Genomic DNA, 23,346 nt, shown 5'->3' on the forward strand with positions numbered 1-23,346 from the left:
AAACATTTTCAAACACACCAAAACCTGAAGGAATTTACCAACAAAGATTCTTTTTTTTTTTTTTTTTTTGAGACAGTCTTAACTCTGTAACCCAGGCTGGAGTGCAGTGGTGCGATCTCAGCTCACTGCAACCTCCTCCACCTCCTGGGCTCAAGGGATCCTCCCACCTCAGCCTTCCAAGTAGTTGGGACCACAGGTGTGCACCACCATGCCAGGCTATTGTTTGTATTTTTAGTAGTGATGGGGTTTTACCATGTTGGCCAGGTTCGTCTCAAACTCCTGACCTCAAGTGATCTGCCCCCTCAGGCTTCGAAAGTGTTGGGATTATAGGTGTGAGCCACTGCACTTGGCTGATGTCGTCAACTATTTTTTAGCCATTCTGATAGATCTAATTTTGGTTTTAATTTGTATTTCCTTTATGGCTAATGATGTAGAAAATATTTTTATGAGCTTATTTGCCATCTGTATATCGTCTTTGATGAGATGTCCCTTCATGAATTTTCACCTGTTTTAGCATTTTCTCAGTGGAAAAAAAAGAAAAAAAAATCAGTTGGGTATATTTGTGTGGGTCTACTACTGAGTTTTCTATATTTTTTCACTGATCTGTATATTTATCCCTCTGCCAATACCACACAGTCTTTAATTCATGTAATTCTTTTTCTCTTCTTTTTTCCTTTTCTTGCTTTCTTTCTTTCTTTTTTTTTTTTTTATTTGAGACAGTCTCCCTCTGTTGCCCAGGCTGGAGTGTAGTGGCACGATCTCAGCTCACTGCAACCTCTCTGCCTCGGGCTCAAGTGATTCTCCTGCCTCAGCCTGCCGAATAGCTGGGATTACAGGCACACACCACCACGCCTGGCTAATTTTTGTATTTTTAGTAGAGACGGGTTTCGCCACGTTGGCCAGGCTGGTCTTCAACTCCTGACCTCAAGTGATCTGCCCGCTTCGGCCTCCCAAAGTGCTGAGATTACAGGTGTGAGCCACCGCGCCCGGCCTCATTTAATTATTTTTAAAAATTGTTTTAGCTGTGTCCGCTTCTTTGCCTTTGATATAACTTTTAGAATAATCTTGTCTTTTTTTTTTTTTTTTGAGACGGAGTCTTGCTCTGTCGCCCAGGCTGGATGGAGTGCAGTGGCGTGATCTCGGCTCACTGCAATCTCTGCCTCCCAGGTTCACGCCGTTCTCCTGCCTCAGCCTTCCGAGTACCTGGGACTACAGGTGCCCGCCACCACGCCCGGCTAATGTTTTGTATTTTTAGTAGAGACAGGGTTTCACTGTGTTAGCCAGGATGGTCTCGATCTTCTGACCTTGTGATCCGCCCGCCTCGGCCTCCCAAAGTGCTGGGATTACAGGCGTGAGCCACCGCGCCGGGTCTCTTGTCTTAAAGTTACAGATTTTTAAAACAAGTTGGTGGCTCATGCTGTAATTCCAGCACTTTAGGAGGCCGAGGTGGTGGATCGCCTGAGCTCCAGAGTTCAAGACCAGCCTGAACAACATCGTGAAACCTTGTCTCTACCAAAAATACAAAAAATTTAGCTGGGTGTGGTGGCATGCGCCTGTGGTCCCAGCTACTCTGGAGACTGAGGTGGGAGGATCGCCTGAGCCTGGGAGGTGGAGATTGTGGTGAGCTGAGATCCCGCCACTGCACTCCACCTAGGTGACAGAGTGAAACCTCATCTCAAAGGAAATAATAATAATAATAATAATAATAGTAATAGTAATAGTAATAATCTTGTCTGTATCTGTAGAAAATCCTGCTAGGATTTTCCCTTTTTTTTTTTTTTTTTTTAGACGGAGTCTCACTCACTCAATGCTCAATGTTGCCCAGGCTAGAGTGCAGTAGCATGATCCAGCTCACTGCAACCTCCACCTCCCAGCTGCCTGCCTCGGCCTCCCAAAGTGCTAAGATTACAGATATGAGCCACCGCACCTGGCCCCCTTCATTATTTTTTTATTGTAGTAAAATACACACAACATAAAGTTCACAATTTTAACTATTTTAATGTGTACAATTCAGTGGCGGTTAGTACATTGAAAATTTTGTCGGCCGGGCGCGGTGGCTCATGGCTGTAATCCCAGCATATTGGGAGGCTGAGGCAGGCGGATCACCTGAGATCAGGAGTTCAAGACCAGCCTGGCCAACATGACAAAACCTCATCTCTACTAAAAATAAGAAAAATTAGCCGGGTTTGGTGGCATGTGCCTGTAATCCCAGCTATTCGGGAGGCTGAGGCAGGAGAACCACTTGAACCCAAGAGGCAGAGGTTGCAGTGAGCTGAGATCATGCCACTGCACTCCAGGCTGGGTGACAAGAGCGAGACTCCGTCTCAAAAAAAAAAAAAGATAAAAGAAAAGAAAATGTTGTGCAACCATCAAAACATCACCTCTATCTAGTTCCGTAACATTTTCATCACCCCGAAAGGAAATCCTGTACCCATTAACCAGTCAGTCCTCAGCCTCTGGCCATCACCAGTCTGCTTTCTGTCTCTCTAGATTATTCATACCTGTTCTGGACTTTCATATAAATGGAATTATACACTATGTGACCTTTTGTGTCTGACTTTTTTTTTTTTTTTTGAGATGGAGTCTTGCTCTGTGGCCAGGCTGGGAGTGCAGTGGCGCGATCTTGGCTCACTGCAACCTCCACTTCCTGGGTTCAAGCGATTCTCCTGCCTCAGCCTCTTGAGTAGCTGGGACTATGAGCACGCGCCACCATGCCCGGCTAATTTTTTTTTTTTTTGTATTTTTAGTAGAGATGGGGTTTCACCATGTTGACCAGGATGGGCTTAATCTCCTGACCTCGTGATCCACCTGTATCAGCCTCCCAAAGTGCTGGGATTACAGGTGTGAGTCACCACGCCTGGCGTTTCTGGCTTCTTGAGCATAATGTTTTGAGGCTTATACAAGTTGTAGTATGTATCAGTACTTCATTCCTTCTTATGCCTGAATAATATGCCATTGTATTTATATACCACAGTTTATTTAGCCATTCATCTGTTAATGGAATTTGGATTGCTTCCACTTTTTGACTGTTATAAATAGTGCTGCTATCAACATGCATGTACAAGTATTTTTTTAAGTGCTTGTTTTCAGTTCCTTGGGGTATATACCTAGGAGTGAAATTACTGAATCATATTCTATATTTAGTTCTATGTTTAGGAACTGCCAAACTGTTTTTCACAGCAGGTGTGCCATTTTACATTCCCACCAGCAATACAAGAGGATTCAAATTTCTCCTTATCCTAACACTTGTTATTTTCCATTTTAAAAAATTATAGCCATTCTGGTGGTGAAGTGGTATCTTATTGTGATTTTATTTGCATTTCCCTAATGACTAATGACATTGAGCATTTTTGGTTTTTTGAGACTGAGTCTCACTCTGTCCCCCAAGCTGGAGTGCAATGGCACAATCTCAGCTTATTGCAGCCTCCGCCTCCCGGGTTCAAACAATTCTCCTACCTCAGCGTCCTGAGTGGCTGGGACTACAGGTGTGTGCCACTACACCCGGCTAATTTTTGTATTTTTAATATAGTTTCACCATGTTGGCCAGGCTGGTCTTGGACTCCTGACCTCAGGTGATCTGCCCACCTTAGCCTCCCACAGTACTGGGATTACAGGCGAGAGCCACCGCACCCAGCTGACATTGAGCATTTTTTCACATATTTATTTTCTCATTGGGTTATTTGTCTTTTTGTTGTTGAATCATACCCCCTTCATTTTTAAAGGATGTTTTCACATCCTATATCCTGGATATAGCAATCTGAGTTGACAGTCTTTTCCCACAGCACTTGAATAATTTTGTGCCACTTCCCTCTGGCCTCCATGGCTTCTGATGAGGAATTGGCTTTCTAACTTGGTTGAACATGGGAGAAAACCCAACAAAACAAAAAAAGTAAAAAGAAAAAGAGAGAGAAATCTGCTTTTATTCAAATTGCTTTCCCCTCAGTGCATTCAATATTTTTTGTTTGTCTTTAGCCTTCAGCAGTTTGACTATGATGTGTATCTTAGTTCATTTAGTGTTGCTATAAAGGAATACCTGAGGGCTGGGTAATTACAAAGAAAAATGGTGTATTTGGGTCACGATTCTGATGGATGGAAAGTTCAAGATTGGGCATCTATATTTGGTGAGGGCCTCAGATTGCTCCCAACCGTAGTGGCAGGTGAAGAGAAGTTGGTTTGGGCAGAGATCAATGGCAAGAGAAGAGGAAAGAAAAGAGGTTAGGTGACATGCTCTTTTTAACAACCAGCCCTTGCAGGAACTAAGAGTGAGAACTCATTTGCCGGTGAGGGAGGACATTAATCTATTCATGAGGGATACACCCTGATGACCCAAACACCTCCCATTTGGCCCCACTTCCAATATTGGGGATCAAATTTCAACATAAGTTTTGGAGGGGACAAACATCCAAACTATTGCAATATGTCTTGGCCTGAAGTAGTTTGGGTTTATCCTGTTAGGAGTTCATTCAGCTTCTTGAATCTGAGGTTTATCTCTGTACCAAATCCTTTGGTACTTTTTTTGTCGTGTTCTCTTCCTCTTCTCCTTCCAGGAATTTGCTGACGCAAATGTTAAATTTTTTTTTTTGAGACAGAGTCTCGCTCTGTTGCCAGGCTGGAGTGCAGTGGCGCGATCTTGGCTCACTGCAACATCCGCCTCCCGGGTTCAAGCGATTCTCCTGCCTCAGCCTCCCCAGAAGCTGGGACTACAGGCACGTGCCACCATGCCCAGCTAATTTTTTTGTATTTTTAGTAGAGATGGGGTTTCACCATGTTGGCCAGGATTGTCTTGATCTCTTGACCTCGTGATCTGCCAGCCTTGGCCTCCCAAAGTGCTAGGATTACAGGCGTGAGCTACCGTGCCCGGCCTAAATCTTTTGTTATAATCTCACAGGTCCCTGAGGCTCTCTGCTCATTTTTCCCCCAGTCTATTTTGTTTTTCAGATTGAGTTTTTTTTTTTTTTTTTGAAACAGGGTCTCACTGTGTTGCACAGGCTGGAGTGCACTGGCACGATCTTTGCTCTCTACAACCTCTGTCTCCCAGGTTCAAGCCTCAGCCTCCCAAGTAGCTGGGATTATAGGTGTGTGCCACCACGCCCGCCTAATTGTTTTTGCATTTTTAGTAGAGATAGGGTTTCCCCATGTTGGCTAGCCTGGTCTTGAACTCCTGGCCTCAAGTGATCTGCCTGCTTCGGTGTCCCAAAGTGCTGGGATTATAGGCGTGAGCCATTGTGCCTGACTCAGATTGAGTAATTTCTACTGTTCTTTCAGTTCACTGATTCTTTCCTTAGGGGGTAGCCTCATTACCACTCACTGAGTTTGGGTGAAAGTCCTGACTCTCTATTAAGTTTCTTTTGCTACCACCCCAACAGGAAAGGGAGGATGATTCCTAATAGACTTGCTGGTGGTGGAAGTCTAGGCACCCCATTCAGTCTTTGTCGGAATAGGAGAGGACAAGCCACAGTTTGTTTCTGTGGCATTTGGCTGGAATAGAGCAATTATTGTCTAAAAGTTTTCTGTTTTGCTAGACTGCCTCATTCCTGATCCTTTGGCTAGAGAGAACAGGCTTTTGTTAGGGATTTTTTAGGCTGCTCCTATTGGGATTTCCAGGTTGCTGGTTTCTTCAGCTCCAAGTATGGGGTATATGAGGCAAAAAGAAAGTCCACAGAAATCAGCATTGTGTCCTGCCTTTGTTTCTGGGGCTCCTAGCTGGTCTACCTTCTTCTCTCCACATTTCAGTCTTCTTAGGGTTGTTTTATATATAATGTCCAGGGAGGAGGACTAGGGAAGATCACATCTACTCAATCCTCCCTGATCCATTCTCTTTTATTCACTTGTTTATTTGGTTTTACACTAGATTTTCAGCTCTTTACGTGTTTTGTTGTTGTTCGGAGACAGAGTCTCGCACTATCACCAGGCTAGAGTGCAGTGTCCCGATCTCAGCTCACCCTATCCTCCACCTCCGGGGTTCAAGCGATTCTTGTGCCTCAGCCTCCCAAGTAGCTGGGATTACAGGCATGAGCCACTACACCCAGCCTAGGTGTATTTTTAGATTTTCAATACCTAGTCTGACACATGATCTGTAAATGTTTTTAAAAAGGAAAATAGGCCAGGTGCAGTGGCTCACGCCTGTAATCCCAGCACTTTGGGAGGCTGAGGCTGGCAGATCACCTGAGGTCAGGAGTTCAAGACCAGCCTGGCCAATATGGTGAAATCCTGTCTCTACTAAAAATACAAAAATTAGCTGGGCGTGGTGATGGGCATCTGTAGTCCCAGCTACTCGGGAGGCTGAGGCAGGAGAATCGCTTTAACCCAGGGGTGGAGGTTGCAGTGAGCTGAGATCATGCCACTGCACTCCAGCCTGGGCGACAGAGCAAGACTCTGTCTCAAAAAAAAGGAAAATAGAACTCAGAGTGAAGCGAATGAGCCACACTCCTTCCTCATCCACCTTTAGGTATGCATTGCTGGCAAGAAGAGGAGGCTTAATCCTGTCTTGGTGCTTTGACCAGATTCCTTCTGGTGCTTTGATATTGAGACAAGTGGCTAGCTCCCATAGCTCATACTGTCCTTCCTCAGTCCTTTCTTAACAAAAAATTACCAGCAGGTGGCAGAATAATTGATGAAAAAGTACTGTTGCCAAAACAGGAGGCTGATTTCCTCTGCAACATAGAAAAATAAATTCTGCTGCTTTGTCCCCACCCTGGGTAAGATCCCGAGATGTTCTGAAGGTTAGGTGCTTTTTGATTTTCAGCCTTGGTCCAGTGAAAACAGCTGGGATAAAAGGAAGTGGGCTCTGTTAGGCTCCTTGGTGACATGACAACAGGATTCTTGTTGTCTTTGTGAAAATAAATGTCTAGCATTTAGTTACTTGTCTTCCTATTTTATGGCATTTAAACCCATAGAAAAGTGGAGACTGGATGAGTGGAAGATTTAAACAACGTTTCTTAAACAACGTTTTAACATTGATACTTTGTAAGCAAAACAAGACCAGGCTTCGTGGCCTGTAATTCCAGCACTTTGGGAGGCCGAGGTGGGAGGATGGCTTGAGCCCAGGAGTTTGAGACCAACCTGGGCAATATGGTGAGGCCTAGTATCTCCACTACCACAGACACAAAATTAGCTGAGTGTGGTGGCCGGAACCTGTAGTCTCAGCTACTCAGGAGGCTGAGGTAGGAGCTCAGCACTGCACTACAGCCTGGGCAACAAAGTGGGACCCTGTCTCAAAACAACAACTACGATAATCCCCCCAAACTCTGTATCTTACCATCCATTTTTTTTTTTCTGTCAGGCCCTGCTGATATACACACACCATGATGATTCAATCTTTCAATTTTTAAATTCATTATCAAAAGTATTTTCTGATGTAAGAGTGTGTTTGGGGAGTGGGGTTGCTTTTAAAAATTTCTGCTTGAACTCATGGGCACAGAATTCATCACTTGGGGTCACCTGACCAAAAAAGACCAGAAGGAGAGGCTTTTGATTGTTTCATTTTTTTCTCAACGTTTTATTTTTTAAAACTTCAAGCTTACAGAAAAGCTGAAAGTACAATATGGCAAACACAATTCACTAAGATTTTCTTTCTTTCTTTTCTTTTTCTTTTTTTTGTAATTTTTGGTACACACAGGATTTCACCCTGTTGTCTAGACTGGTTTCAAACTCCTAAGCTCAAAGCAATCCACCTGCCTCAGCCTCCCAAAGTGCTGGGATTACAAGCTTGAGCCACCGTATCCGGCCCGCATTTGCTTTCTTTTCTCGCTCATAAAGTTAACTTGCAACACATTAATGCATGCACCCCAGTTTTCTTTCTCTTCACTCCCTCTTTTCCTTCCTTGCAATTTTTATTTTGTGTTGCTCTTGTCGCCCAGGCTGGGGTGTAATGGGGCGATCTCGGCTCACTGCAACCTCCGCCTCCCGAGTTAAAGTGATTCTCCTGCCTTAGCCTCCCAAGTAGCTGGGATCACAAGCAGGCGCCACCACTCCTGGCTAATTTTGTATTTTTAGTAGAGACAGGATTTCACCATGTTGGCCCAGGTTACTCTCGAACTTCTGACCTCAGGTGATCCACCCGCCTCAGCCTCCCAAAATCCTGGGATTACAGGCGTCTGAGCCACCGCGCCCGGCTTCCTCATAATTTTTTTTTGAGACAAAGTTTCACTCTTGATGCCCACGCTGGAGTGCAACGGCGCAATCTCCGCTCACTGCAACCTCCGCCTCCCGGGTTCAAATGATTCTCCTGCCTCAGCCTCCCGAGTAGCTGGGACTACAGGCGCCCGCCACCACGCCCGGCTACTTTTTGTATTTTTAGTAGAGACGGGGTTTCACCATGTTGGCCAGAATGATCTCGATCTCTTGACCTCGTGATCCACCCGCCTCGGCCTCCCAAAGTGCTGGGATTACAGGCATGAGCCACCGCGCCCGGGACCTCGTAATTTTTAAATGTTCAAGGCCCTGAGCTTCTCTTAGTCTCCCACTAGTGAGTTGAGCTCAGATCCTGCTGAGCACCAAATACCTCTAGGCTGAGTGATTTTCACTTGTTTGTAATATTTGTTTTAACAGTTTGGCCTACAATTCACACGACATGAAAAAAAGGTACAGTGGGCCCAGGATCTCCTAGTGTTACTCGCATGACGTCTTTTATGTTCCTTAAGGAAAAGTTCCTGGTTGTTTTTGGCAAAGACGTAGCTGGGTCTCTGCTTTTCTAATGTTCACAATTCAGGAAATCACTGCAACTACAAGGAGGTGAGCTTCCTCTCTGTCTCACCCTCTTCTCTGTCTCACCCTCTTCTCTCCGGACATTCGTCTCTGGTGTTGGGGACTGTAATCACGTGTACGCGATGCTCCCTAGGCTCTGAGAGCCGGGCTGGAGAATTCTTTCACAATGTTTTCTACTCCAGGAAAGAAGTACCGGGAAGAAGCCCCAACATAGGGAAGGCCCAGTATGCAAGAATCTCAGAATCTAGGCAGTGAAAACTAATATGAAAAAGAATAAGTGGAAATAAACTTTTAGTTAGAATCATATAATTTTTTTTTTTTTTTTTTTTTTTTGAGGAAGGCTCTGGCCCTGTCATCAAGCTGGAGTGCAGTGGCACAATCACGGCTCGCTGCAACCTCCGCCTACCGGGCTCAAGCTATCCGGCCTCTCGAGTAGATGGGACTACAGACAAGCGCCACCATGCCCGGCTAATTTTTTTGTGCTTTTGATAGAGCCCGGGTTTGCCACTTTGCCCAGGCTAATCTCGAACTGGTTAGCTCAAGCAATCTGGCCACTTTGGCCTATTTAGGAGTTACAGGGACGAACCAGAATCATATAGTTGCAACCGGGACCATTTAGCAACTTCCCTGGTGGTCTAGTGGTTAGGATTCGGCGCTCTCACCGCCGCGGCCCGGGTTCGATTCCCGGTCAGGGAAGAAGTGGAAGTTCCTTTTCCTGCGTTCTCTCAAAATCTTTTAAATAAATGTTATCTGCTAGTCAATTTCCCCCATCCCACTGAAAACTGAAATACAGAAAATGTAGAAAAATACAAATAAAGAAATCGCTCACGATTCTATCACTCGAAGACCACCCTTAATATCTAGGTTTTGAAACAAAGTGGAAGTATGCTATAATACTATTTTATCACCAGCTGTTTTTGTTGTTGTTGAGACGGAGTTTCGCTGTCGTTGCCCCAGGCCAGAGTGCAGTGGCGCGATCTCGGCTCACTGCAACCTCTGCCTCCCGAGTTCAAGCGATTCTCCTGCCTCAGCCTCCCAAGTAGCTGGGATTACAGGCCTGGGCTACCACGCCCGGCTAATTTTGTATTTGTAGTAGAGACAGGGTTCACCATATTGGTCAGGCCGGTCTCGAACTCCTGACCTCAGGTGATCCACCCGCCTCTGCCTTACCAAAGTGACGGGATTATAGGCGTGAGCTACCATGCTCGGCCAACACCACCTATTTTTAAGGTTAAAAATATATTTCTAACACTTTGCAGTGGAAATAAATACCCTTCAGTAACATATTTTCTTTCAATTTAATTACTGGATTTTCGAAAAGGTAATATATTTGTATGGTTTAGGATTCAAATATACAAAAGGGCAGAACTGATAAACCTGACTTTCACCTCTACCATTTATTTTCTAATGAAGTAACGGCTGTTAAGTTTCTTCGTTATGTTAGAGATGTTTTATGCAAATGCAAGTACATGCATATATACATACGTATATATATTTAAACATTCTCTCCCCCTTGTACAAATGGAAGTAATCTATACACAGTTTCTGCACTTTGCCTTTTCCATTTAACAGTATATTTTGGAAGTACTTATAGATTAGACATGAAGAACTTCCTCATTCTTTCTTCTGGCACATAGCATTCCGTTGTATGGATTTTCCATAATTAGTTTAGCCAGCTTCCTACTATAGACACTTAGGTTATTTCTAGCCCTTTGCTATTTGGGGAAAAAAAATGCTGTCATATATGGTCTTGTACATATGTAATCTTGCGCATGAGCGGAATAAATGCCAAGGAAACTAGAATTGACTTTTCTTAAAACTGTGAAACAATCTACTACTACTGAATTTTTTAATAGGAGAAATTCTAGAGAGCTTCCTTTTAATTTTCCTCTTGTAGGTTTTTCCTGCAGTCTAAATTGCTTAGCCTGGAAATAAACGGGAAGACAAACCTGATTATTTACTTCTCATAAGTAGAGGAAGCATCTTTTCTTTCGGGTGCGTTGGTGGTATAGTGGTGAGCATAGCTGCCTTCCAAGCAGTTGACCCGGGTTCGATTCCCGGCCAACGCAGAGCTAGGTTTTTCTTCCAGCTTTTTAGACTGTGTAGGCTTTGAAACCGACCAAAGCAGGGAACAGAGGAAAAGAGCTTTTGACCACTTTTGTGTCCTAGGTCTGCGCCAGTATGGTCTGTCCGTCACACAGCAAACAACTGTATTTTGGTAACTGCACATGCGAGCCAAGCCAGTCTGATGGGTTCGGCCGCTGGCGTCGCCTAACAATAACTCTCCTTGGGGTCTAGGGAAGTGTCTGAAATAGAGGCTGGTTGGGTTTGTTTTTCTGAATCGGCAGAGGTGGCTCTGATATATTTATGAGTCAAGATGAGGAAGTCAGCACAAGCTCCCACAATGCCAGAGAGAGAGTACACAGCGCTTCTTGTACCTGTGACGGAAGCAAGAAATTAAGACGGGGCTCTCATCCCCTCCCCAGCTCACTAGCTCCGTTTTTCTTCCGGTTCCACCATTCTGGGAAGAAAGACCTCAATTCCGTGGTACAGGCTGCAGATGTAATTTGGAAAATCCTTCGAGGCTGCCCCTCTTATCCTGGGCGAAGCAGCTTAATTCTTTGGAGGGGGAAGAGGGAAATGGAGGCGGAGAGGCTGCGTGGTCCTGGGTTGCAGCTGACGCTTTCTGCCCTCTAGTCAGGACCTTGGCCCGCCGCCGCCCAGCGGAGCCGGTGGTGCTACCGCTGGTATCCAGGGATTTAGAGTCTAAGAAACTGATTCGGGTGTCGGAGCTTCAAGGTTGCAGAGTGAAGAAGTTTGGAGTTGATTGATGCGGACCTCACGGACTGGCCAAATAAAAGTGGCACGAAACAGCCATTCTTATTTCAAGAGGCATTAAATCCAGCTGTAGTTCGTCGCCTAGTTAGTGGCTCGCCGTGATCGTATAGTGGTTAGTACTCTGCGTTGTGGCCGCAGCAACCTCGGTTCGAATCCGAGTCACGGCATTTGGTTCTAACTTGCTTAGGTGCTACTTCGTTTTTTCTAAATTAACACTTTCAAAAGAGTGACACATGCTTGTAATTCTGCCTTTGCTTAAGGCATCCCCGCGGAAGTGCAGTCCACAAATTAGGTGAATAACAATAGCTCCAGGCCGACGTGGTGGCTCGCGCCATTACGTAATCCCAGCAGCTTTGGGAAATCTCGGAGGCGGGAGAATCCCTGGAGCCCAGGAGTTCGCGACCAGCTTGAGACGCCTCCCTACACGCTTAGAATTTATTTTTTTTTTTTTGAGACAGAGTCTTGCTCTGTTGCCCAGGGTGGAGTGCAGTGGCGCGATCTCGGCTCACTGCAACCTCCGCCTCCCGGGTTCAAGCAATTCTCCTGCCTCAGCCTCCTGAGTAGCTGGGATTATAGGCGCCCGCCACCACGCCCAGCTAATTTTTGTATTTTTAGTAGAGACGGGATTTCACTATGTTGGTCAGGCTGGTCTCGAACCCCTGACCTCGTGATCCACCCGCCTCGGCCTCCCAAAGTGCTGGGATTACAGGCGTGAGCCACCGCCCCCAGCCAGAAAAAGAATTTTTAAGATGGTGGAGGGCGCTTTTGGTCCCAGCTACTTAGGGAGGGTGAGGTGGGAGCATCACTTGAGCCCGGGAAGTAGAGGCTGCAATAAACTATGATCGCGCCACTACACTCCAGCCTGGGCAACAGAGCCGGACCCTGTCTCACACAACGATAGTTCCAGTTGGCTCACACTGCGGCTCGCCCACCAAGGCGCTAAGCAACCCAGGCGGGAAGCTTTAGAGCGATATGGAGGCCCACGGAGCTGGGACCACGGTTGTTCTTTTGGCCTTCACTTGAGCAGAGGAGAGAGCCCTTCCCTTGTGACTCTGGAACTCAGTGCCTCTTCCAGGATGGAGAACTAAAATGCTTTGCAGAGAGGTTTTTGCGCCTCTCATCTGAGTTTCCTCCGGCTCTTTCGCACCCTCCTATGAAGTCGGTGAGGAGGTTCCCTCAGTGGAAGGAATCTGCGGAAACACTAAGGTTTCAGGCAGGACTCGGGATTCCCGAGTCCTCCGCGAGCCTTCCTGGCTCTCTGCAGTCCCCATCGCTCTCTAAACCCCGAATTCCTTCATGGCAAAAAGCTATTATGAAAAGGCTATTGCCATGTCCACCAGTCCTAGGTCCTGAAATTTCTTTCACACGAAATAATATGCAATTAGATCATACAACCTCTCCATCAGTGCAAAATGATTTCATATAGAAACACAATAGTAACCAGTGCCCGGCTAGCTCAGTCGGTAGAGCATGAGACTCTTAATCTCAGGGTCGTGGGTTCGAGCCCCACGTTGGGCGCGGTGTTTTTGTTTAACCCTCTCGCTGAGCTACCATAGAAACATGAACTTCTAAATCGCCACAGCGGCTACTGCCCTTTTATGGTCACTGATTCCAGAAATCGCCTCCATTCCCCCCAAATTCATCAAGAAAAGAGGAATCTGGGCCGGGCGCAGTGGCTCACGCCTGTAATCCCGGTACTTTGGGAGGCCGAGGTGGGCGGATCACCTGAGGTCAGGAGTTCGAGACCAGCCTCAACATGGCGAAACCCCTTCTCTACTAAAAATACAAAATTAGCCGGGCATGGAGGTGCCTGCCTGTAATCCCAGCTACTAGGGAGGCTGAGGCAGCAGAATTGCTTGAACCTGGAAGGCGGAGGTTGCGGCGAGCCGAGATCACGCCATTGCACTCCGTCTCAGAAAAAAAAAAAAAAAAAGAGGAATCTGGGGATTCTAGTGTCTGTAGTGACCACATGCTTCTAATCCACGATGGGCTTCTCAACTGGGCAAAGGCAGACAAGCTGAGCAGTCTGAGGAGAGTCCGAAATCGCTCGACACTTCTCCAGGGAGAACAGCCTTAGGACGGTTCCAGAGGGAAATACTGGTTCTCTTCTTGTTGGTGGGAAATTTTGAATGGGGTTTTGAAAGGCCTTTTTAGTGAGTTAAAATATTCTCAGCTAGGTGTTAGGGAGCATCTGTTTGCTTTTTAGGTTTGGAAGCCTTCATCAGCCGCAAAGGGCTGTAAAAATACAACCAGTTTAGGAAGGTCAGGAAAAAGAGGAGAGGGCTCTAGAAAAGAAGTTGAGGAGGCTGAGGAGAGAAGCATAAGAGCAAAGAAAGGAGGAGCAAAGACGAACGGGTAGGGCAGCGAGTAGGGAGTTTACAGTTGCAGTCTTATTTGATGAATATAGGCTGCCACTCCAGAGTGCTGGGCCCACTGCTTTAATTAGTTATTGATCCACCGGAGAACTTTTTTCCGTTCCCGAAAGCCTAGAGTTGTTTGCCTTACATTTGTTCCTGCTAAATTACCTTTAACTGTTGCTTTGGCTGGCGTAGGTTAAGTTGGTTTGCCAGGTGGGTGGAAGCCAAGATTGGCACCATTCAAGAGACATTCTTTTTTTTTTTTTTGAGACAGAGTCTCGCTCTGTCGCCCAGGCTGGAGTGCAGTGGCCCGATCTCGGCTCACTGCAACCTCTGCCTCCCGGGTTCAAGCGATTCTCCCGCTTCAGCCTCCCGAGTAGCTGGGATTACAGGCGCCTGCCATCATGCCCAGCTAATTTTTGTATTTTTAGTAGAGACGGGGTTTCACCATGTTGGCCAGGCTGGTCTCGAACTCCTGACCTCAGGTGATCTGCCCGCCTTGGCCTCCTAAAGTGCTAGAATTACAGGCATGAGCCACCGCTCCCGGCCTGAACATTCCTTTTTAACTCCTCGTACAGATCTTCCACCTCCTTTCCCTAAGGATCATTTACCAGTACTTTTTATTTTTTAAGAGTGTAAATATGCTTTAGTCTCACATATAGTCCACCAACCATCTCCAAAATGACCAGTTATTCTCAAAGTGTGGTCCCAGGACAAGCATCTTCAGTATCACCTGGAAACTTGAGACAAACGCAAACTATTGAGTGCCACCTTAGACCTATTGAATCAGAAACCCCGAGGGTGGCTCCAACAATCTGTGACTTAACAAGCTCTCTAGGTGGTTTGGAATGTTCAAGTTTGGGAACCACTGCATTAGGGCAGCCTCCTTCCCTATTAACCGAGGTATATCATATTCTTGGATAGGAGACTCAACATCATAAAGACAGCACCTCTCCTTTACTTAGTGTCTGAATTTAACATGGTTTTCATAAAACTGTCCAAAGAATTTTTTTCTTTTTTATTCAAACTAGACAATATGATTATAAAGTTCAAAAGGAAAATACCAAGGAGAAATATCCAAGGAATTCTTTCTTTTTTTTTTTTAGAGACAGTATCTCGCTCTGTCACCCAAGCTGGAGTGCAGTAGCATGATCTTGGCTCACTGCAACCTCCACCTCCCTCAGGCTCAGCCGATCCTCCCACCTTAGCCTCCCAAGTAGCTGGGTCTACAGGCTCTTGCCATCATGCTTGGCTGATTTTTCAACTTTCTGTAGAGATGAGGGCTCACTGTATTGCCTAGGGTAGTCCCAAACTCCTGGACTCAAGCGATATGCCCACCTCAGCCTCCCAAAGTGTTGGGATTACAGGCCTGAGCCACTGTGCCGAAACTAATAGTAAATTTTCCTAAAGTTTATGTTGGAGAGGTTTTTTTTTTTTTTTTTTTTGAGACGGAGTCTCGCACTTTCGCCCAGGCTGGAGTGTAGTGGCCGATCTCGGCTCACTGCAAGCTCCGCCTCCAGGGTTCACGCCATTCTCCTTCCTCAGCCTCCCGAGTAGCTGGGACTACAGGCTCCCACCACCACGCCCCGCTAATTTTTGTATTTTTAGTAGAAACGGGGTTTCACTGTGTTAGCCAGGATGGTCTCGATCTTCTGACCTTGTGATCTGCTCGCCTCGGCCTCCCAAAGTGCTGGGATTACAGGCGTGAGCCACCGCGCCCAGCGGGGAGGTTATTATACATTGTGAATGAGAGGATAAGTTGGTACAAGTTCTACAGGGTGCCTTATGACAATACCTATGAAAGTAAAAAAACATTTTTTCTTGGAGACTGAATCTCACTCTGTCGCCCAGGCTGGAGTGCAGTGGCACAATCTTGGCTCCCTACAACCTTCGCCTCCCAGATTCAAGTGATTCTCCCACCTCAGTCTCCCGAGTAGTTGGGACCACATGCGCACACCACCACCCCCGGCTAATTTTTTTGTATTTTTAGTAGAGATGGGGTTTTACCATATTGGCCAGGCTGGTCTCAAACTCCTGACCTCAGGTGATCCACCCACTTTGGCCTCCCAAAGTCCTGGGATTACAGGTGTGAGCCACCATGCCTGACCAAAAAAAGATTTTTAAAAATTTTTCTTTTAAACTTACGTCATGGCCGGGCGCGGTGGCTCACGCCTGTAATCCCAGCACTTTGTGAGGCCAAGCCGGGCGGACTACCTGAGGTTGGGAGCTCGAGACCAGCCTGACCAACATGGAGAAACCCTGTCCCTACTAAAAATACAAAATTAGCCAGGCGTGGTGGCACATGCCTGTAATCCCAGCTACTAGGGAGGCTGAGGCAGGAGAATAGCTTGAACCTGGGAGGCGGAGGTTGCGGTGAGCTGAGACCATGCCATTGCACTCCAGCCTGGGCAATAAGAGCGAAACTCCGTCTCAAAAAAAAAAAAAAAAAGAAAAAGAAAAAAATGTTGGTTATATTTTGCAGCTTCTCTCATCAAGAGAGTCTCTTTCTCCTCTGAACCTGGGATTGGCTATGTGACTTGCTTTGGGCAAATGTTGGTGCCTTCGCAAAACTAACAGGAGAGGCTTACACATGGGGGGATTACCTGCTTTTTGCTTACCTGCTTTTTGCTTCACTTGAAATTCTGAGACCATGATCTGAAGATCCCCCCAAGCTAGCTTGCTGGAGAGATCACATGAAGAAAAAGATCCATGCATCCCACTTTTCCCAACCAATCCAGCTATACCCCAGATGTGTGAGTGAGGCCATCCTAGACCATCCAGCTCCAAATGAATCAGCCTAGACCAGAAGATATTCCAAGCCAACTCACAGAATCACTAAAAATAATAAATTATTGTTATTCTAAGTCAATAAGCTTGGGATGGTTTATTACGCAGCAAAAGTATATCAGAAGGGTGATGGTAGTTGCAGGAAATAAATATATACCTTTAATTGTATATGCATAAACATCTTTGGAATGATACCTCCAAAATATACATTCCTATATTGAAAGAGCACACTGTGTACCCAGCATGGTGGATGAAAACAGATCATGAAGTTTCAGAATAGTAGGAACAGGTAGAAGATTCTATAAGCTTTTGGGAGGGGAGATGGGAGAACAGTTTAAGGCAAATAACAAAGAATCAGAACGGCATCCATCTTCTCTACGGTGTTGAGGCGCTCCAGTCTATAACCATCAGGAACAAACCTATAGTCGAATCTGAGTATATTGGCTCATTGCAACAGAGGAGACAGCAAACATTATGGGGAAATTGTGGGACAATTCTTCCTTTGGGAATCTCGATATTTTTATCTAGGAAGTGGGAGGAATGGTTGCAGAACTAAACACATAATTGGTAAAGAATCAACAGTCAATACAAAAGTTAACCGAGCATGGTTGGGCATGCCTGTAATCCCAGCTACTTAAGAGGCTGAGGGAGGAGAATTGCTTGAACCTGGGAGGTGGAGGTTGCAGTGAGCTGAGATGATGCCCCTTCACTCCAGCCTGGGCAACAGAGGCTGTCTCAAAAGAAAAAAAAGGCCGGGTGCAGTGGCTCATGCCTGTAATCCCAACACTTTGGGAGGCCGAGGCGGGCGGATCACAAGGTCAGGAGTTCGAGACCAGCCTGGCCAATATGGAGAAACCCCGTCTCTACTAAAAATACAAAAATTAGCTGAGTTTGGTGGCGGGCACCTGTAGTCCCAGCTACGCGGGAGGTTGAGGCAGGAGAATCGCTTGAACCCGGGAGGCAGAGGTTGCAGTGAGCCGAGATCGCGCCACTGCACTCCAGCCTGGCGACAGAGCAAAACTCCGTCTCAAAAAAATAAAAAATAAAAGAATTAACAGTCACTATTAGTAGCTGGGAAAGGGGAATGTTTGATCATATTATGGTTTGAACAGTGTTCTGTTTGTGCTCAAACATGATTGTGAAATAGTCTTTCTTTCATCCTGGTGAGAGCGTAACTTTGTCTGATATTGGTGTTGTGAAATTTTTAGTTTGAACCGGAGAACATCATGGCCTAGGTGTTTGTCAGACCACCTAGCTCTAGCTGAGAGCAGAAAAGGGTTACTTTTTTCTTTCTTAGAAAAGACTATGGAAGACAGTAAACAACAAGGGCCGGGCGCGGTGGTTCAGGCCTGTAATCCCAGCACTTTGCAAAGCTGAGGGAGGCGGATCACTTGAGGTCAGGAGTTTGAAACTATATAAGGAGTTGTGGACAAAATCCCTCAGACACCTGATTGTGGAAGGTAAGAGCTTTATTCAGCTGGGAGCATCGGTCGACTCACGTCCTAGAAACCGAGCTCTCCGAATAAGTAATTCCTGTCCCTTTTAAGGGCTCACAACTCTAAAGGGGCTGTGGGTTGGGGGGGAGGTAATGATCGATTGCGCAAGCGAGGGGTACGTGACTGGGGGCTGCATGCACGGGTAATCAGAACGAAACAGAACAGAAAAGGGAGTTTCATAAGGCTTTTTTATACAATGTCTGGGATTTATAGACAGCACAAGTGGTGAGGTCAGGGGTTGAATTTTAACAACCAGGCCCGAAATGTGGCACCCGGTTGTCTGACCGTGATTTTCACTTCTGCCCATTCTTTCAACCTCCACTTTTTCAGCAAACAAGAAATTAAGTATAAGACAATATGAGGAATGGTCTCCGCTCTCAAAACCAGCTTGGCCAACATGGCAAAACCCCATCTCTACTAAAAATAAAAAAAATTAGCCAGGTGTGGTGGTGGGTGCCTGTAATCCCAGCTACTGGGGAGGCTGAGGCAGGAGAATCGCTTGAACCCGGGAGGTGGAGGTTGCAGTGAGCCGAGATCCCCCCGCCGCACTCCAGCCTGGGCGACGGAGCAAAGCGAGACTCTGTTTCAAAAAAAAAAAAAAAAAAAGCAGTGCCTTTAAAAATCTGAGAAAGAAATTATTTCAACCTATCTCTGTGTATCTCTATCTAGTAAAATATCAATTAAGTGTATGGGTATAATAGACATTTTCAGACATGCAGTGTCTCAAAAAGTTTATTTCTAAGGTAACCACTTTATAGGAGGTTTTGGAGGATATGCATCATCAAAAGGAAGAAGTGAGTGAGGAATGAACCCCCTTGAGATCCAGGAAGCAGAGGAATCTAACAAAAGAGAGAGGCAATGGAAATGCCAAGATGGTGCAGTAAAGACAGACATGGTAACAGCTGTGGGATAAGCCTGAAGAGCAAATCATCCAGAATGGAGCAGGTAGGAATGTGCCAGGAAAAATTTCTTTTTTTTTTTTTTTTTTTTTTTTTTTTTTTTTTTTGAGAAGAAGTCTCGCTCTTCGCCCAGGCTGGAGTGCAGTGGCACGATCTTGGCTCACTGCAACCTCCGCCTCCCCAGTTCAAGTGATTCTCCTGCCCTCAGATTCCCGAGTAGCTGGGAGTGCAGGCGCCCGCCACCATGCCCGACTAATTTTTGTATTTTTAGTAAAGACGGGGTTTCACCATGCTGGCCAGGCTGTTCTTGAACTCCTGACCTAAGGTGATCCACCTGCCTGGGCCTCCCAAAGTGCTGGGATTACAGGCATGAGCCACCACACTGGGCCAGGAAAAATTTCTTGAACAAACTACAAGCAAGCAAACCAACCAAAATGATTGTGTGTTTCTATGTGTTGAGGGGAGATTTACAGAGCTGGGGAGAAATTGGCTAGTATTAAGTAATAAATACATGAAAAACTAACCAAATGGAAAAATAAGATTATTATTGCCAGGGTAAATACTGTACAAAAACACAAATCACTATCTAGAAGCTAGGAAGAGGACTCACACCAAGAACCAAACCTGCTGGCACCTTGATCTTGGACATCTCAGCCTCCAGAACTGTGATAAATAAATGTTTAAGCCACCCAGTAGATGGTATTTTGTTACAGCAGCCTGTGATAACTAAGACATCCAAACCTCTGAAAGAATCAGAATAAGGCTTTACTTAACTCTAGGTATACCTATTTGAGAATCCATCCTCTATTTCTATTTTCTTAGCTTTAAAGAAAATTTGGGGGGTGCTATGGCAATAGGTGTAGGGACCACTGCAACAGAATCTTGCAGTGCAGGAGAGAGATTGGACTCAACTTCTATTTCTGTTTCTTATGACGTTTTCTTTAGCTACTTGCCTATCCAGCTCACCAGACAGTGTTTCATAGCAAGTACCATGTACCAGCATAGACCAAACAATTCCACAAGAGCAGTAGAATAGCCAGTATTATTAAGTTCCAACAATAAAAACCCAAGAATACAATCTCCCCTCTTGATGCCACAATAAGAAAAAGATCCATTATATAAAGTCTCAATTAGATGAAAATTTAAAATCTCCCCTTTTCAATTTTTATTTGGCTGAGGACCAACTCTGTGCCAAATTAAAGGTCTCCCTCTGGAGGGTTAGGTCTGAGTTCTTCTTCAGCAGCTGAAGCCTGGGCTCTCTGTCACAGAAACAGTGGGAACACCCATCGTCAGCACTTTTATAGTCAGGTGAATCCAACCTCAAGTCTCTCTTGTGAACCACTTTCCCAGAATTCTCAGGGGTCAGGAGAACAAAGGAGAACAGTGTAGCACCAGCTCCTTACCTGTAAGATTCAGGGCTATCTGTGAGACCAGCAAGAAATAATATTCCCCAAACAAAAGTGAAGAGTTTGTGCTGCTATTAAATGTCAGATACTGTGGCCAAGGAAGGAGCATTCTCTTAGGATGTGGGAATATGACTAGGCCCAACTTCTTTAGAGGTCGATTAAGCATCGATTAGAAAAATTGGAAAGGCACAAATACTTTGACCAGGGAAGTCTATTTCTAGAAGTCTGTTTTAAGAAATCCTTGCACAGCTCACACCTGTAATCCCAGCACTTTGGGAGGCCGAGGTGCGCAGATCACGAGATCAGGAGATCAAGACCATCCTGGCTAACACAGTGAAAGCTGGTCTCTATTAAAAATCCAAAAATTAGCCAGGCGTGGTGGCGGGCGCCTGTAGTCCCAGCTAGTCGGGAGGCTGAGGCAGGAGAATGGCGTGAACCCGGGAGGCAGAGCTTGCAGTGAGCCGAGATCATGCCACTGCACTCCAGCCTGGGTGACAGAGCGAGACACCATCTCAAAAAAAAAAAAAAAAAAAAGAAATCCTTGCACAAAAGATAGTTGTATAAGGATGTTCTCTGAATAATTTTTTTTTTTTTTTTTTTTGAGACGGAGTGCAGTGGCGCAATCTCGGCTCACTGCAAGCTCCGCCTCCCGGGTTCACGCCATTCTCCTGCCTCAGCCTCTCCCAGTAGCTGGGACTACAGGCGCCCGCCACCACGCCCAGCTAATTTTTTGTATTTTTTAGTAGAGACGGGGTTTCACCGTGGTCTCGATCTCCTGACCTTGTGATCCGCCCGCCTCGGCCTCCCAAAGTGCTGGGATTACAAGCGTGAGCCACTGCGCCCGGCCTCTGAATAATTTTTATAAGAATAAGCATTAGACACAATTTTGTGTCCATTAGCTAAGGGCCATTTAAATATATACTGATTCATCCATACCATAAAAAAGATAAGCTATTGTTTAAAAGGCTGAGGTAAAATATGAAAGTGGTGATAATGATGCCACTGAAAATAATTATAGCAGCTAACGTTTAATGAACATCTGTTAGGTTGCTCAAATGCTTTATGTGTATTTCTCATCAAATGTGTCAACCAAAAATAAAATTCTAAGGCCCCCCAACCATCTGAATGGACCCCTGCTCTAGGTCAAGGGCATTCCACAGTTAACCTGAAAAACTAGTTCAGGCCATGATGGGAGGAAGTTGGACATGCCTCATTATACCCTCCTTCCTTTTGGAACTCAGGAAAAGCCAACCAGCATTAACATCAACACAGACCTTAAGTCTGATAAGAAAAATTTACAATCTATTTTCTCTGAAGAGAAATCTATTTTCTCTGCTACCTGGAGGCTTCATCTGCGTGGTAAAACCTTGGTCTCCACAACCCCCTATCTAACCCAGAAATTCCCTTCTGGAATAATAACTCTTTCAACCAATGGCTAATCAGAAAAATTTTAAATCTATGACCTGGAAGCCCCCCACCCTTTGAGTTGTCCCGTCCTTCCAGACTGAAGCAGTGTAAGTCCTACATGTATTGATCAATGTATTCTGTCTCCCTAAAATGAATAAAAGCAAGCTGCACTCGACCACCTTGGGCACATGTTGCCAGGACCTCCTGAAGCTGTGTCATGGGTGCCACCTTAACCTTGCAAAGTAAACTTTCTAAATTTATTGAGACCTGTCTCACATACTTTTGGATTCACAAATGTTAGATTAATCCATGAGGGAAGCATTGTTTATTTATTTATTATTATTATTATTTTTTTGAGATGGAGTTGGCTCTGTTACTAGGCTGGAGTGCAGTGGCGCAATCTTGGCTCACTGCAACCTCTGCCTCCTGGGTTCAAGCTATTCTCCTGCCTCAGCCTCTCAAGTAGCTGGGATTACAGGCACCTGCCACCACGCCCAGCTCATTTTTGTATTTTTAGTAGAGATGGGGTTTCACCAAGTTGACCAGGCAGGTCTCAAACTCCTAACCTTAGGTAATCTGCCCGCCTCATCCTCCCAAAGTGCTGCAATTACAGGCATGAGCCACTACGCCCAGCCAAGGGAAGCACTTTTTTTTTTTTTTTTCTGTTTTTTATAGACGAAGAAATAGAGATACAGAAAATTCAGTAACGTTTTAAAAGTCACATCATGAACCAACCAAGATTTCAACCCAGAAATTGAGGCTTCACCACAAGTGAAGACTGTGGTTTTCTTGTTTTCAATTATTGGGAGTTTTGGATTTCCAGGAATGTTCAGTTGTAAAAACCCAGTTTCAAGAAGTGATGAAATAGGTGCAGTGGCTATGGCGGAAGCTCTGAAGCCCCAGGCTCAGGCTCCATTGAAAAATTACTTTTGCTGAAATATTCCTGTTTTTAGGAACTTCCGTGGAACTTGAGCCTTCGCGCAGCATATTTTGGCATCTGATTTAAAGCTAGTAGAGATTCGGAAGATTCCCAGGATTAAAGTCTTTAAACAGAAAGTGTGAATCTTGCTTAAGTAAAAGGTGCCATCCCTGGGTGGGCTTGAACCACCAGCCTCTCCGTTCAAACAGCCAAACGTACTAACCGATTGTGCCACAGAGACTGTAATGGTTTAGGTTTGCTGATACCAGAAATGGCATTTTAACCTTTGGCCGCAGATAATCTCATATGTCTGTGGCCTGTCCGATCCCGCGCACTCCAGAAACCCAGAACACGGGAGATATTGAAGCCAAGAGAGTCGAGTCTTTGGGCACTTTGGACATTCTACCCGGGCAGAGTCAGCTGGGGGACTCCAACGGCCAAACAGCCGCCTGCTTCTCACCATCTGCTCTTCACTGCTTCCCCTGCCTGCTCTTCACCGTCTCAAAAGTCGCCGGCCCCTCTACAGGCGAC

The 23,346-nt window shown here is 45.6% G+C and overlaps 4 non-coding genes across 4 annotated transcripts; all 4 read left to right on the forward strand.

Annotated features, from left to right (window-relative positions):
- The first annotated feature begins 9,330 nt into the window (after positions 1–9,330).
- Positions 9,331–9,402, forward strand: TRNAE-CUC (transfer RNA glutamic acid (anticodon CUC)). The gene has a single exon. It is a non-coding gene; the product is annotated as a tRNA-Glu (tRNA).
- A 1,301-nt stretch (positions 9,403–10,703) lies between these two features.
- Positions 10,704–10,775, forward strand: TRNAG-UCC (transfer RNA glycine (anticodon UCC)). The gene has a single exon. It is a non-coding gene; the product is annotated as a tRNA-Gly (tRNA).
- An 864-nt stretch (positions 10,776–11,639) lies between these two features.
- Positions 11,640–11,711, forward strand: TRNAH-GUG (transfer RNA histidin (anticodon GUG)). The gene has a single exon. It is a non-coding gene; the product is annotated as a tRNA-His (tRNA).
- Positions 11,712–12,989: 1,278 nt separating this feature from the next.
- Positions 12,990–13,062, forward strand: TRNAK-CUU (transfer RNA lysine (anticodon CUU)). Its single transcript has one exon. It is a non-coding gene; the product is annotated as a tRNA-Lys (tRNA).
- The last annotated feature ends 10,284 nt before the right edge of the window (positions 13,063–23,346 follow it).

This window comes from Symphalangus syndactylus, chromosome 12 (assembly GCF_028878055.3).
Source record: "Symphalangus syndactylus isolate Jambi chromosome 12, NHGRI_mSymSyn1-v2.1_pri, whole genome shotgun sequence".
Taxonomy (NCBI): domain Eukaryota; kingdom Metazoa; phylum Chordata; class Mammalia; order Primates; family Hylobatidae; genus Symphalangus; species Symphalangus syndactylus.